The sequence below is a fragment of the Nannospalax galili genome, unplaced genomic scaffold (assembly GCF_000622305.1).
Source record: "Nannospalax galili isolate Female #2095 unplaced genomic scaffold, S.galili_v1.0 scaffold1319, whole genome shotgun sequence".
In the NCBI taxonomy this organism is placed as follows: Eukaryota; Metazoa; Chordata; class Mammalia; order Rodentia; family Spalacidae; genus Nannospalax; species Nannospalax galili.
In genome coordinates, this window is record NW_008342098.1 from 170,204 (window position 1) to 186,011 (window position 15,808).

Sequence of the window (15,808 nt, forward strand, 5' to 3'; positions counted from 1 at the left end):
TTTTTTTTTTTTTTTTTTTTTCTTTTAAAAAATATTATATTTAATGTGTATGACTGTATTGCCTGCATGTATGTGAGTGCACCCGTGTCATGCAGTGCCGTGGAGGTCAGAAGAGGTTTTTTCTTCCCTCTATACTCCCACCTTGAGAACCTCCTAATAGGAAGTGGTCAGACTGGTGGGGTGGCTGAGATATGTCAACAGCCTGTTAGATATTTTAGAGGCCAGGGAACTCTATGAAAGCTGTTGGGACAGAGGTGGACATGGCATGAAATGAAATTTATATGGGAATTTTTCTTGCTTCATCTTTCTCAGGATGCAGGATCATTCTAAACCTTTACCTAAGCTTTCATTACACATCATTACACACACACACACACACACACACACACATGTGTATATATATATGCAAATAGTAAATTAAGAATTAGCACTAGCAGTTATTAAATTTAACCCTAGATATTGGTATTGCTATGACTGTATTATGTCATGTAATGATTTCATGTTTTTAACTGGTATCCTCTAATTTGAAAATATATCAATTTTCACATATCACACAGTAGCTCAATGACATTAATGGGGCAGATACTTTTGAAAAAATTTAACAGTGAGAATATGGAAATAGTTAGATCATAGGAATCTTACCTCAAATCAGAGCTAGTAATGAATTAAATAAGTGAGATTTCTACTTTGTCTTTCAATATTGTCTTTGCTTTAGAAATGATATTTCTGTTCTCATTATATACCTATAAACAATAAATTCAGTTTTAAGGAGCTGTATCTCCCTTTAGCCTAAGGGGAAAAGAGTGAGATTACAACAGAGCTTTCCACTACTAGCAAACTTATTTTTCTTGCCTGGAGCAAGAAAAGCCAGAGTACTGTTTGAAGAGCCCATTTTGGTCAAACACACCAACTTCTGAATGTAATAAAGAATATTTTCAAATTTTGGGCTCTGCTGTATTCTCCATCTTGCAAGTTCTTGTTGAAAAGTATGTAATATTACACTAAAACCTTTTAATATTTATGGATATTTGTGAAAAGCTACATTATATTGATATTATTTTATATAAAGCTAATTTAAAATATTTGTATTATGTACAACAAAATTATTTACAGTAGGCTAAACTATTTCTTCTTATTTTATGAATATCTGTTGAATAGTTATAGAATGCAAAGACATGTCTGCATCTGTTCTCAGGAAATTAAAATTGTGTCATGTATTTATAGAAACATGTTGGTGTTGATTTTTATTGTGTTATAAGGGGCATTAGATAGGCTAACAGTACTTCATAAAATTGATGATTTAATTTTTAGGAATTATGTAGTCTAGTTTAATAGAGCCACCATGGTATTGGCTGTGGGGGAATATTTATACTATGGAAACTGGTAAATACTACAAATCAGAGCATTCCATTTGGAAAACTGGCTCAACAGGACACCATTGTTTTTGAAACTTCCTGTGTGTATGTGTGTGTGTGTTTGTGTGTGTGTATCTGTGTGTGTAGTGTATATATGTGCTCATATGGGCATGTGGATGTAGGTGTTGAGGGGAGTATGTTCTTGTGCAGGTAGAGGTTGATATTGGATTTCTTCTTCAATTGTTTTTCACCTTTTTCTTTGAAACAGGGTCTCTCACTGAACTCAGAGCTCATCTGTTTGGCTTGGCTAGCTGGCCAATTAGCTCCAAGGACTTGTCTGTCTTGGTTCTACCCCAATCCCTGCAGCTCTGAGGCTACAAAGCATGCCACCATGTCTGGCTTTTATAAAGGTGCTGGGAATTTGAACTCAGATCCTCATGCTTGTGTAGCAAGTGCCTTACTAATGAAGCCATCCCCCTAGCCCTGTGAAATTCTTCTTAATGATGCCATTCTGTCCCTGCCTCAGTCCTAGGACACTCATTACAGACAAAAATGACAGATTGATTTTGCTACACTCCCAGAAAAAGCCCAACACAGGAAGGCTTACTGTGAGCTGAGTCTTTGATGGGTGAGCCTGTGAAGGGTAGGGTAGTTGAGAAGGGTGGAAGTCAGAAAATGGAACTGTCTGATGCATTGGGAATGGAGGCAGCTGTAGCCAAAACTAATTATACCCAGTTCTCGCTTTTGCAAGTTCTAACACTTGTCAAAAAGTGTTCATATGGACAAGGACTTCTCTGATGTAATTTTGTGTTCTTTAACTCACTAACTTGACTATAACCCAAGGATGAAACAGCTTCAATACAATTACAAATATGAATTTTATTAGTTTTAAAATACAAAGAAGGGGGGAGCTGGAGAGATGGCTCGGCAGTAAAGAGCACTGACTGCTCTTGCTGAGGACCCAGGTTTGATTCCCAGCATCCACATGGCAGCTCCAAATCATCCTTAACTCCAGTTCCAGGGGAATCTGACACCCTCTTCTGACCTCCGCGGCATTGCATGACACGTTTGCACTCACATACATGCAGGCAATACACTCATACACATAAAATAAATAAACAAACAAACAAATAAATAAATAAATAAATTTAAAACAAACAAACAAACAGAAATACAAAGAAGGAACAGAGTATACATTGAAGACAAAGGCTGAAATGAAAACAGGAGAAATTTAAATATCATACTTTGGTAGCCATCCCTCTGTCTGAGGTACAGAAACCTTTATTTGTTCTGACAAATTGCAACTATGTTGGACCTTTGCTAATCAATAGTGTTACAGTTGCTTCTGAAGATGGAATTTAATTGAAAAGTCATGCAATCTGGTACATTTTCAGAGAAAACTTAGATGAAATACATCTGTATATCTTGGGAGTTTAAATGCTTGCCTTTTTGTTCTATCCCAATGAGGCGATTTCACTGGAAGGGGGGTCATTTTAAATTGTTAGATGGGAGAAGCAGAAATATAACTGACAAATCAGCAGTTTGAAAAGTCCCCTCAAGTAGGAGTTTTAAATGATATCTGACACAGACATACTCCTTGATCTGAAGGGGTACAGATATAGTATATTCTAGAATCAGCTTACAACTCCACTACTTGTAACACTCCTGTGAATCCCACCTTTGGTCAGAGTACACATGCTTTACTCTTATGAGCTAGGAGTGTGCAGTCCCACCTCAGTGCAGTGAGAGCCTCCTGTCTCTACTAACCAGCAGTTGGTCTTTCTCTTCCTGACAGATTTCCTGGGTGGGGTCAGATTATAGTCCACAGTTACCTTTAGCTTTCTTTGGTGGGAGACAGGCACCAATTCTTTGTATATCCTAATCTCAAGAAATAAATTTCAAATCTCTCTCTAAGATGGTCCCTTGAAGTTTCTTTAGCAGACAAGTTTAGAAAGCTCCATTGCTCTCCCTTCCTGCAGAAGGAGTAGGCGGTGTCTTACAGGGCAGCCATCGACGTCAATGAATGCTGCTGTCACTCTTCTTCTCTTCAGTTTATCCTATATCCTTGATATGACTGAAGTGTCTAATGGGCAAGGGGTGGGAGATTGTCTTTATAATTTCTGCATGATACAGAGGAAGGAGCTATCTTAATCCCACTTTTGTATTTAAGTGCCAAATCATATTGGGCCAGTTATGGAATCACAAGGAATCCTACTTTAGCATCTACTTTTACTCCTATGTCTGAAAGGCATACACAGGACTCATGACAAAATACAGACATTTTAAAGGCCCCAAACTATCATCACAGAATCAGTTATCAAATGTGTTCTGAACGGAAAGACAAAGAGAGAACAAAACATTGTTCAATAAAGTTAGATGTTGGAGAGGAGGGAGTGGGCATGGATTTGATCAAAACACCTTATATGCATGTATGAAATTCTCAATAAATTATTTATTTAAAAATACTATTACAAACAATCATAAAATATTGCTTTTAATTTCTCGATAGTTAAGGAAAATTAGAGAAGAATGTCTTACCTATGCTTTTTAAAAAGTACACTGCTATATTAGGAGGAATAAATTTTTTTCTAGAGCTGACACTGAGCATATAGCACCACTTCCACACTGAATGTCTTAGGGACATATAGACTCTTCCATTCATCTTACTTGTATTCCTTGGTTTCTGATATCAATTAACAACTTTAAGGAGTTCAAAACCATTTAGTTGAGATCTTACTCCAAGACACAGCAGTACTGAGGGAACCAGAGGGTTTATGTTAGTGTTCCTAAGAAAGTTGGTAGTGTTTGGCAACAGGGAAATGAAATTTCAATAACAAATTGCATTAGATTAAAGCAACTTCTTCATCTCTCTACCAGCACAGTCAGCACGGAAATCTCCAACTTCAAAATTCACAGTCATTATTTCTACCCTGCCCTGTTGCTGCTATCCAGGGATGCTGCAGAGGAACAACACAATCTGCCTGGTCTCAGCAACCAGGTTGACTCAGACCCATCTGTTTTAGAGGAACAGGAGAGTGGTTCCTAGAACTGAAGACACAGATTTACCATCTTTTCTTCTTGCCTTTGGGTTATAATTCTTGGCTGACAGAGTGATCTCTGAAAAAAGTCTGATAATCTAGAGTCCAGGGTCTACTTAGTGCTTGTGAGAGTCCTTATTGTCTGTTGAATGAAACAATAAATGGCTCACAAATGTTAGTGCTGGTGCTAATATGACCCTATCTTGTGCAGCCTGGCTACTGGAGGCCCCCAGTCTCCTTTCCTCTCCTATCAGTTCCCCTGCTGTTCTTAAGTACTCTCCTCCCTCCTCATCAAAGCCTGGTCTCAGGAATATTGTTAATGCAATTAAGGAAAGGAAAATTGTTAGCTCACTTACACTAAAGGGAAGTGACAAATTTCCTATCTTCCTTTGCATCCCTTAAACAATAAAATCCTGGTTTATGTTTGCTGGCTGGCTCAGACGCACAGAGAAGAAATAGTGTTCTGTAATAGCATCCTAAAGACAAGTGGTCATTAGTGACTGTCAACAGAACATTTTAGAGGGAGGTTCATGGATTCTGCATCAGATTCACTCACAATGCTTCAAACAACAAGCGAGTCTTAGATTCATTCAGTCTATGGAAAAACACTTCTAGAAATGAGGCTTGGGAACCAAGTTTTTCACAGCTCTGACTCATAGAGTATATTTATGAAAACTGCAGTTGAAGAACTACTGTTTTGTGGAAACAACTTTGAATCTCAGTTGAACATTCTATTTTTCTAAGTATTTTATCCCAAAAGTCAAAACTTCTAAACAAATAGGGAAAATGAACATAAAACTCCAAGTCAGCGATACAGCAATACTGTTCAATAACCCATTTCTCATCACAAAACAAGTGGCCTCTATCCTCTAAGAGTCTGAATAAGGGACAGGGTCTTCAAGGTTCATAACTTAAAACAACTTACAGCTTGAGTGTTGGCAAGCTAGAGCATATGAGCCTTGCTCCCATCAGCATTGCAGTATGTACCTATAGATGGTTAAATCCCAAATACTTTTCTCTAGTCCAGGATGCATTCCTTTAGTTTAGATTTGCAAACCCAGCTGTCTCCTCTCTTACAGGGAGGAATAATGAATGCCCCAAACTCAATATGCCCAAATTGGGGCTTTTAACGTTGGCCATTGTGCTATGGTGGGCCCAAAGCCTCAGAATATGGGAGTCCTGCTTGACCCTGTCTTTCCACCATCTAGTATCCAAATTAATAGCATCCTAAAGTCCAAGTGGTCATTCAGTGACCATCAACAGAAAATTTCAGAGCTAGTTTCATGGATTTTGCATTAGATTGAAAACAGCAGGAGACTCTTCAGATTCAACCAGTCTATGGAAAAACATTGTAATTAGGAGACAATATAATTAGGAAATCACATACCCTACCCCCTCTCCCCTGCCTTTAAATAGAATGTGATCTCTTTTCTGCACCCAAATGATTGTTTCAGTGACTTCATAACTGATTAACGTTGTATTCAGCCAGACTGACTTTCAAACCCCAGCTTTGCTCATTACTATTTATTTGGATCGTGAACAAATAACTTTCCTTTTCTGAGACTCAGTGCCCCATGGTTTTGCTTACTGTTTGTCTAGTGACTGATTCATGTTGGAGTTAAGTAAATCTTTGTTAAATTAAATAACACATTTAAAATATGTTTAAAAGACCAAAGATTATATATAAAGTAGGCAACAGTTGTCATTGTGTGTTTGCTTATGCAAAATGGGTTCACCTCTCAAATGAAAAAGGTTTTCAAATATTTTGTTATTTTTATATTGTGTGTTTGAGTGTATTGCCTGAATGTATGTAAGTTCACCCATGTTGTGCAATGTCCATGGAGGTCAGAAGAGGGTGTCGGATCCCTTGGAACTGGAGTTACAGATGGTTGTTAGCCACCATGTGGGTGCTGGGAATCAAACCTGGGTCCTGAGCAGCCATTGCTCTTAACTGCTGAGCCATCTCTCCAGCCCCTCAAATAAATTAAAAAAAAATTTAACATGAATCTATCTTTTATTCACTGTGTTCCCAATGAAAAAGTAAGCCTTAAAATAAGAGTATTTTATTTATTGATGTATCATTAGCACCTGGAATATTTGATGAAGCTTAAAACACTGAAATGAATGAAACAGTGATGAGGTCCTGGTTGTGGGTTAGAATGACCAGCAAGACATAAGATGTCTTTCTGTTGGTATGATCAACACCATAACCAGAAGCAACTTGGAGAGGAAGGGTGTGCTTGGCTTACAGGTTACAATCTATCATTGAGGGAAACCAAGGCAAGAACGCAAGGCAGGAACTGGCTTGTTCAGCTATCTTTCTTTTTTGAGACAAGGTCTCCCTGTAGCTGAAGTTCACCTGAAACTCGCTTTGCAGACTTGGCTGGCCTCTATCTCAATCTCACAGGGAGCCACCTGCTTCTGCTTCACAAGTACTGGGATCAGAGGCATAGAGGCATGTGTCAGTCTGCCCAGCCAATATGTCTTCCTTCCTTCCTTCCTTCCTTCCTTCCTTCCTTCCTTCCTTCCTCCTTTCGCCCTTCTCCCTCCCTCCCTCTCTCCCTTCCTCTGTCTCTGTCTCTGTCTCTCTGTCTCTCTGTCTCTCTCTCTCTCTCTCTCTCTCTGTTTTAAAACATAACTATTTATAAAGGGAAAAGAAAGAAAACAATGCTTTGGGAATCTTCTTAGTTTTCATGTCTGTTTTGCTTCTAGAAATCACTCTTCAGAGCAACCAGGGGACCCTGTGCTTATCCCACTTGGCTCAATGCAGTTCCCCAAGCTTGACCCAAGAGCTAGTGTCATGGCCTCTCACTTGGTGGGGTTGTGTGGGAAAAGTGGGACGGAGATCAAGTTGAGTGAGGGATAAAGACAAGAATAAGGAAGGTCTTTAAAGAATCAACACAACCCAGGAGAACCAATACAGTTTGGTTCCCAAATGAGGAATCATGGTCCCCTGAACAAGCCACATAGTGCCTGTATTTTTGTCTTATTTCATTTTGTTTTAAAGAGTTACCTGAGTCTACAAAGAATAACTGTTCATCAAGTTTCAAAAACAAATTCATGGTTGCTAGTGATAGAGGGTGAGAGGGAGGGGCTTTTGGTGTATATTTTAAATTGAATTTTTGTGCATTTCTTAATCATATTTAGTCCCCCTCCCCTATCTGTACCCACATAGCCTGCCCACAGGATTTCATGTATTCTGTCATATATTTTAAGGCCTATTGAGTCAAGTTTGTGTACCCAGATGTCCCTTGGTGTGAGTTCATCCACTGAAGCCCGTTCAGTCTATCTAGCATCATTCCCTTATAAAAGATCAACTTTCCTTCATGCAGAAGTGATTGGTTGCCAATAGTTCCTTAGCTAAGGTTGGGACTTCCTGTCTATTTTCTCAGGTCTATGCTTGTTTTTGTCTGATTGAGTTTTTATGGGTCTTGTGTATGCTGTCACCATTGCTGTAAGTGCATATGAGCAAGTTCCCAGAAGCCTGGAAAACTGTTTCCTTATGGTCATGCACCACTCCTGGCTCTCACAGTCTCTCTGTCCCCTCCTTTGCAATGGTCCCTGAGCCCTGGGTGGGTGAGGTTTAATATGGGTCTTATTCAGGACACACACTCTGTAGTCTCTTATTCGCTATACTTTACTTTGATCAGTTGTGGCCTTTTGTTCATCACCCTCTGTTACATGAGGAAGCTTTGCTGGTGAGAGTTGAGAGATGTCTTAGTATTCTTTCCACTCCATGTTCCACTATGTTCTGTGAGCCTTAGGTATAGAGGTTCTATTGTAGATGTGTCATTTAGGACTGGGCACCTCACAGACATTTATTCTCTGTGTGTGATCTGTTGTAGAATTCTGTAATAGTCTCCATCTGTTGCAAAAAGAAGCCTTTTTGATGAGTGGTGACAGATATGCTTGTCTGTAAATATAAGGACACACATTTAGCATATAGTAAGAAATTACATTTGTCTAGGGATGTGACAGATGTAGGGTTTTCTCTAGGCTCTATGAACCTCTCCAGCTGTGTGTATTTGGCTATGTTTACAGTATCACATATGAGTTCTCTCTCATTGAGCAGGCTTTAAGTCCAATTAGTTAGCTGTTGATCTCCAAGATAAAAGTGCTGTGCTGGTCATTGTTGTGATTATTAGGATTTAAAGTTGGGGTTGGGTCATTGATTGATTTTCTCCCTTAGCAACTCACATAGTGTCCTCTAAAACTATGAGAACTGGTCTTCAGAGAGGAGGCTTTCAGGTCAGGTCCAGCTCCATTGCTCCAAGTTCTGTGTTTGAACTATGCCTTGTCTTCAGCAATAGGGTCTTACCTTCAAGTTCTGGGAGGTAAGCTAGGGCTGTGGCAACAGCCTGTGTTATTTTGGGAGTCTCTTGGACTACCCTGACCAACAAATCGAAGTGAAGTTTCTCGTATCTGGCACTGTGTTTCTTGTGACATAGCCTTCAACTATACACATAGACACATGTACCAATAGTGTATGTGTATTTCTCAGTAGACTTTTGAACTAATACACTTCCCTCTGGTTTTTCATACCAACTAAGTATTATTTATGTCCCGTCTTTCTCTCCCTGTATAACCCTCTCTCCTCCCTCCCTAAAGTACCACCATTTTTTCTAATACGTTTCCTATTATCCCCGCTTTCTTGAGCATCTTCCCTCATGGTTCCTCAGTTACTTTTCTTATATAGCCCAGACTTACCTGTGCAGGGATGGCACTGCCCACAGTGTGCTGGGTCCTCTCACGTTAATTAGCAATCAAGAAAATGCCCCCACAAACATGCCCACAGCCTGCTCTGATGAAGGAAATTCCTCACTTGAGGGTCCCTCTTCCCAGGTAACTTTAGCTTGTGTTACAATGACAAAACTAATCCGCACATAATATGTACATGTGTGTGTATAGTTGTAAACTGCCTCTCAGAATGGTCTGCTTACTTCCATTTCTCTAAGAATCCTTAATGGTTTTTTACATTTATTTTTATTTTATGTGTATGCTGGCAGGGTATGAGTGTCACACATGTGGGAGTCAGAGGATAGGCATATGGGAGTCAGTTCTCTCCTTCTACCATGTGTGTTCCAGGGATCAAACATAGGTCATCAGGCTTGGTAGCAAAAATCTTTACCCACTGAGCCATCTCTTTGGCCCTCTCTGGGAGTTTTGAGCTTTTAAGTTAGATAATACATGGAGAACTCTAATGTTATGAGTAACAAATTTTCAGTAAAGTTGGCTGATATTACTGTACTATTTCATCATCATGAGAGCTGTGATTTAATCACCGTTGTTTTCCTTGGAAGAGGTGTCCCAGCATATACCACAGCAATATTTTCACCAAACTTTAAGCTTTGCCTTTCTTTTTATTAGATGCTATATGCATTTTTCCCATAAATAGCTCTTAGAACATTTTAAATCTTATTCTTCATCTGTTAGAATTTTTGTTCCTCGCATATTTCTATACAGTAGCCAAGAGTTCAGTATAGGATCTCTGTGAGATTGAGGCCAGCCTGGTCTACATAGCAAGTTTCAGGCCAGCTGAGGCTGCAAGGAGACCTTGTCTCAACTCCCCGAAACTGTGGGAGTTTGTTACTTGCATTCTTCATACTTTTGAATTTGTCATTAATTACTCAAACAAATGTTTCTGGAAACAAACACTTTAGTTTCTGAGCACAGATGTTGAAAATCTGCCTTAGGTAGCAATTTGTTTCTTCACTAAGACTTTTCAGAAGGTTATTTCAGGATGATGAAATGTTCATATCTGAACTACGATCTTCAATTTTATAGGTCTAGAAACTAAATTTCGTAATCTTATAATTCACACATCTCTCTGAGGCTGCATAATCAAACTCAGAAAATAGTGAAACATGAACTAAGGTGAAAGTTTATGGGTCACTGCATTCTCTTCCTGAGGGAGACTTATACAGGAATCCAAGTTACAACACAAATTATAGGCATTCAATCCAAGCCAGGGTGGTTCAGGGTAGAGCTGCATGAGCAGTGGCCCAAGATACCAAAAGCATATTTTGTTCATTAAAATATGGTTCCTTGAGCCAGTTATATTCTAGAAAATTTGCTAGGTAATAAAGGAAATACAAAAATAAAGCAATGCTATACCTGACCCCAGGAATTTAGAGTTTTGCAGAGATGTGTTGTGTGTGAACCATTGGACAGAGGACTGTATATGTAATTATTCTAATGGGAATAAGTCACTCCAGGTCAAAGATAAAGGAGGACCCAAAAAAGAGCAATAGTGCTGGCGATGGGGCTAGGGAGTTGTTTACAAAGAGGAGTGCAGACAGGGGAGGGGATCTAAATAGGATCAAAATATATTGTATGAAAATCATAAAAATTCACTTAACCAGTGTCCAGTCTACAAAGAAAAGGGTCAACATAGAGGAAACATTTCCTCCATGCTTCCAAGTGAAGCCAGCCACAGTCGAGCAGGACCTTTGACTTATCTTCACATAGATAGAACTGGTAAAAGAAAGGAGCCAGGGGCTCCTTTTAAGCCCATGCGACCCCTGAGGAACAGATCCTCAAATGACCTTAAGAGTAAAAATAAATTGGTTTATCTGGGCCAAATGTATGCTCTTAAACACCTAAAAGGAAAGTATAACCAAAGATTAAACAGCCCAATATAATTCTTTAAGAGTCTATGTGTATAGCTAAAGGCTACATAACAAGAAACAATGCCAGACAGGAGATACCTTCCTTTGAGTTGTTGGCTAGGGTATCCCAAGAGACTCCCAGACAGTAACCCAGCATAGAACTGAGAAAATGAACAGCAGACCCCAGTCTTATCTAAAGGAATATTGGCAACTAATTGCTGCTAGATGAGGAAGAGCTGATCTTCCTAAAACAAGGAACTCTAAATAGCTTGACTAGATTCAGCAGATAGACAAGCACAGGGGAATGGCTGGGGGTGTTGACAACACAGTGGACAGTAACAGGGATGACAGAGTATATGGGCTCCAGTGGGCATGGGGAGGCTATGGGAAGGTTCCATTTGGGATGTGGGTATATAGATGAATAAGATTGTTTGGGATGTTCTGTATGAAATACACACAAAAAAAATCAACAAATTTAAAAAATGAGTTATATTTGAGGAAGAAGCATAAAACCTGATTCATGTTAATTAGTAGAGGTGAAAAACATTATCATTGAAATCTATCTGATGACTATATCCATGCTCAGGTGCCAAGGATCTCAGAAAGTAACGGACTATGACTAGTAATAATCAGATACACAGAGATTAGAGACGCATGTGCAAACATCTAACTGTTAATAGCATTAAAAATGAGTTTTTCTGTATGAAACAGTATATTTTAAAATCAGATGGAAAGCTTTTTTAAAGGTTAAAACCTCATTCAATTTTATGTATTATAGGGTTTATACTGAGTTCAGTATTGTATAACTGTATTAATTCAACTGTGAACCTAAAAATTTATAGCCAATTTTGAAAGAGGTACATCTTTGTTCTAGAAATTGTTATTGAATGTGTTAATGCTGTTAAAATGCTTCTTCTAATCATGTGGTTATTAAATAAATAATTTTAAAAAATTCACCTAAAATGCCAGCTATAACCATGAGACCAACATAGAATTAAAGATTGTAGTTGTAATTGTCATGAATATCTCTTTATTTTGGTATGAATACATTTGTGTGCATACTCATTAATACATATATGTATATATACACACACACAAATTAAGCAAATATTTTTCTTTCTCATTTTATTTCTTTAGTATGTAGCATAGGATATTGTGTTACATGTATCAGCATTTACATTAGTGTATTTAAGTTATAGGCTATCAGGAGAAGAGTAAATACCACTTAAGGTCTCTATCACCTCTTCTTAGGAAGAGATTAATAGGTATTTGGTTGCACACAGTGCAGTTGTATTATGTCTGACAGAATTATGGCCTTGTTATATACTTGGAGGTTAATTACAGTTTAAGGAAATGCCTACGGATGCAAAATTGATGGCAGATGAACTTGTGATGACCAGCTTTGTATATTAACTTGACTGGGCTAAGAGATGTCCCTATAGCTAGTAAAATATTTCTTGGTGTACCTGTGAGGATGTTTCTATTACTGATTCGCATTTATATGAATATATTAAGTAGAGAAGGTCTGTCCTTTCCGATGTGAATGAATATCATCCAATCAGTTGAGAACCTGATTAGAATAAAAGAAGGAACAGTAGATTTACTTTCTTCCTTCTGAGTTGGAATATCTACTTTCTCTTGCCAATGGATATTAAAACTTTCGGCTCTGGGGCAGTTGGATTCCAGAATTTCTAATGGTGCTGCTCCACCTACACCCTGGTTCTCAGGACTTGGACTGAGTTATCCCACTGGCTTTTTCTGGTTCTCCATCATGTATGGCTCAGTCTTCATATTTTGAGAATCAAGTTCTATAATATCTCTGTGGACAGATATAGATCTCTCCAATTGGTTCTAATTTCTCCAGACAACAGTGGCTAAATAGTTGGAACTCAGGAGGAGTTGAATAAGAATTTGAAAGTCAGCATCATTTGAGGAGGGGCACTGGTAATGGAAGAAGTCATTTCAGAGCAGATGTCAAGTGAAAATAGATCAAATGATGGAAACTTGAAGAGCACCAACATCTGGGAGAAAGTACAAGGAGGATGTCTTATAAAGCATCATCCAGAGATAAACGAGGTTAACTGGAATAGAGTGGGTCCATAGAAATAGGCCCTGAGAGGTTAAGACTAAAGAAGTGGTTAAATAATACCTGTGGGTTCATGAGGACAAATACTGTCAGATTTGAACATTGCTTGTTGGATTTTGCTTGTAGGTAATTGTTGACTGTATCAGAAATATCACTTCCAATGCCATAATATAAGAAGGCAGAGTTCTTGGACTGAGGAAGACATGGAAGCATAATGACCAGATAAGGAGCAAGCAGGAGGTGAGATGACAAGTCACACTGCTCTGCAGAAACTTGGCTGTGAGGGAAATTAAAATTATGGAATGGATAGAGAAAATTAGACATTTGTCCATCTGTCTGGAAAGCATGTTTATTTATTTATTTACTTTTGATTGGCGTGTCCTTTTCCCAGAAGAGCACTGGAGACACACTGTGTGATCTATGACTTTCTGAAATAAGATGATCTGAACAAGTTCAGTTTCTTTTCCTGGGCATTTGAAATACAACGTAGGAGGAGTACATTACTGCTTTTCCATTTATTAGTGGAGAAAAGTAAATTTATATTACTGGACTGTTGATAGATGGGGCTAATAAGGCTGATATAAGGGAAAAGCAAGGCCATCTATATACTGTAACTTGTTTGAATGAAAGGCTGAAAATGGTCAATACCCAGAGCTGCACAATTTCAGTTCCTATTTCAGGCCTTGTAAATTCTTTTCACACCTCATCCTCTTTGCTTTACTTAGTGTAGGGCTCTCCTTTTCCCCTAGTGTGAATTCAACTCAAACAGCTATTTTCAATTTCCTAGAATGCCCTTTCACATGTATGAAATCGTCTGTTATTTTATATAGGGGAGGCAATTGAGAGCTGTGGTTCAGATGATGGATTTAAGTTTGGATAAGCCTGAATTTAAATCTTGGCTCTGCTTGGATGAGATTCACCGATTTATGTGCTTTGTCTGAACTTTATTCTATAAAATTAGTAGAATGATTTCTACTGCATGAAATACCTTAAAGACTAAAATTACAGCACACAGAAAAGAAAATCTTAGCTCAGTGTTTGACACATAGAAGGAACTCAGTATGTGATTTTTGTAGTATTATTTTCAATTTACAATTAGCTATGTCAGTTACTCTATCTAAAATTTCTGTCTTCTTTAGCTTTAGTAAGTACCTCAAGCAACCGAGTATGACTTTTTTTCATATAGTTTCACTATAATGATGGATTTTTATTGTCAAGTTGACTAGATTTGAAATTATCAAAGAGTCACACTTCTGGTATTTCCAGAAACGTTTAGCTGACCCACCCTGAATGTGAATGGCAGCATTTCGTAGACTGGGGTCCCAGCCTGGATAAAGCAGAAAAGGAGGATGGCAGCTCAGCATCAGTATTTATTTCCTTATGTTTCCAGACTGAACACATGATGTGGCCAGTCCCATCACTCTCTTGCCCCTGCAGCTGAGACTTGCTTCTAACACCATACTTTTCTACCATAACGGCACTATGCCCTCAAACTGTGAGCTAAAATAAACCGTCCCTCCATTAAGCTGCCTCTTGTCAGATATTTGATCACAGCAATAGACAAATGGTTAATACATGCATATTGTATGTTTACATAATGTGTGTAAAGATAATATGAGAAGTTCGAGTTTCTGTCTTTTTCTTCTTGTTTGCATTTTCTTAGATTATCTCTAGAAATATAGTTAAAGAGAGGTAATAGTACATTTAAATTATAGAAATATGGTGAGTCCTTTTAATTTGTTTTATATAAACACATTGTAAAATGTATAACCAATCATACAGTCATTAAATTTTTTTATTCCATAAATATTTATCAAGGATTATCTATATCAAGGATTACCTAGGTACAAAGCACAGTTAGATACTACAGATGAATGAAAATTCCCAATTGTGACTTCTTTAAGAAGTTATCATTATAGAAATATAACCTGATCCAAATCACAGAATTACAGAGCTAACATACATCTTACACAAAAACAATCTAAATTCTCACTTAAAAATGAGAAAACTGACACATAATACAGTTAAATTACAATGTAGGATTAGGAGTCTGGATTATCCAAATTCTAGTCCCATTCTTTTTCTACCAGACCATCCAAAATAATGGAATTTATGAGAATCAAAGGGGTATTCCAAAGAAATGCCGATTCTAGGCAATTGGATGAAGGAGATATTTGACTTTTATGTAATAAAATATAGGACGTAGGTCTCCAGACAGAGGGTGAGGTGTGTGTTCTCATGGCCTGGTAAAGAGCGTGTGTGGAGATAAGGGATAGAAACTGACAACAGAGAGCAAAGAGGTGGAATCCCAAGCATTTAGAGTGAATCTCTCCTTTACTACTCAGAAACTTTTAGATGGTTAAGGCTTGATTCAATCTGTTTTATGGCAGAAGGTGGATGGGACAGGCAGGGAAAGAGCACCTAAGAGACAGCTGAGACTGACTAGGTAAGGAATGGTCTTCAGTGGCTGAAGTGGTAGAGAGCAAGGCAGCTCTGATAGAGATGCAACAGAAAGAAAAACATGGACCTCAACCAACAAGCAAGATGATGAGCTCGTGTGTAACTAAAGCTGTTTCAATGTTTTTTGATAGCTTTGTTTAGTGATAAACGGGAAGAAAAATTTTAATTAGGATAATCAAATACTTCCTGAAATTTTGGCAGTTTTAATAGCATAAGAAGGTATTTTCCAAAATCACTAATTAAAAAAAAAAAAAAAAATCA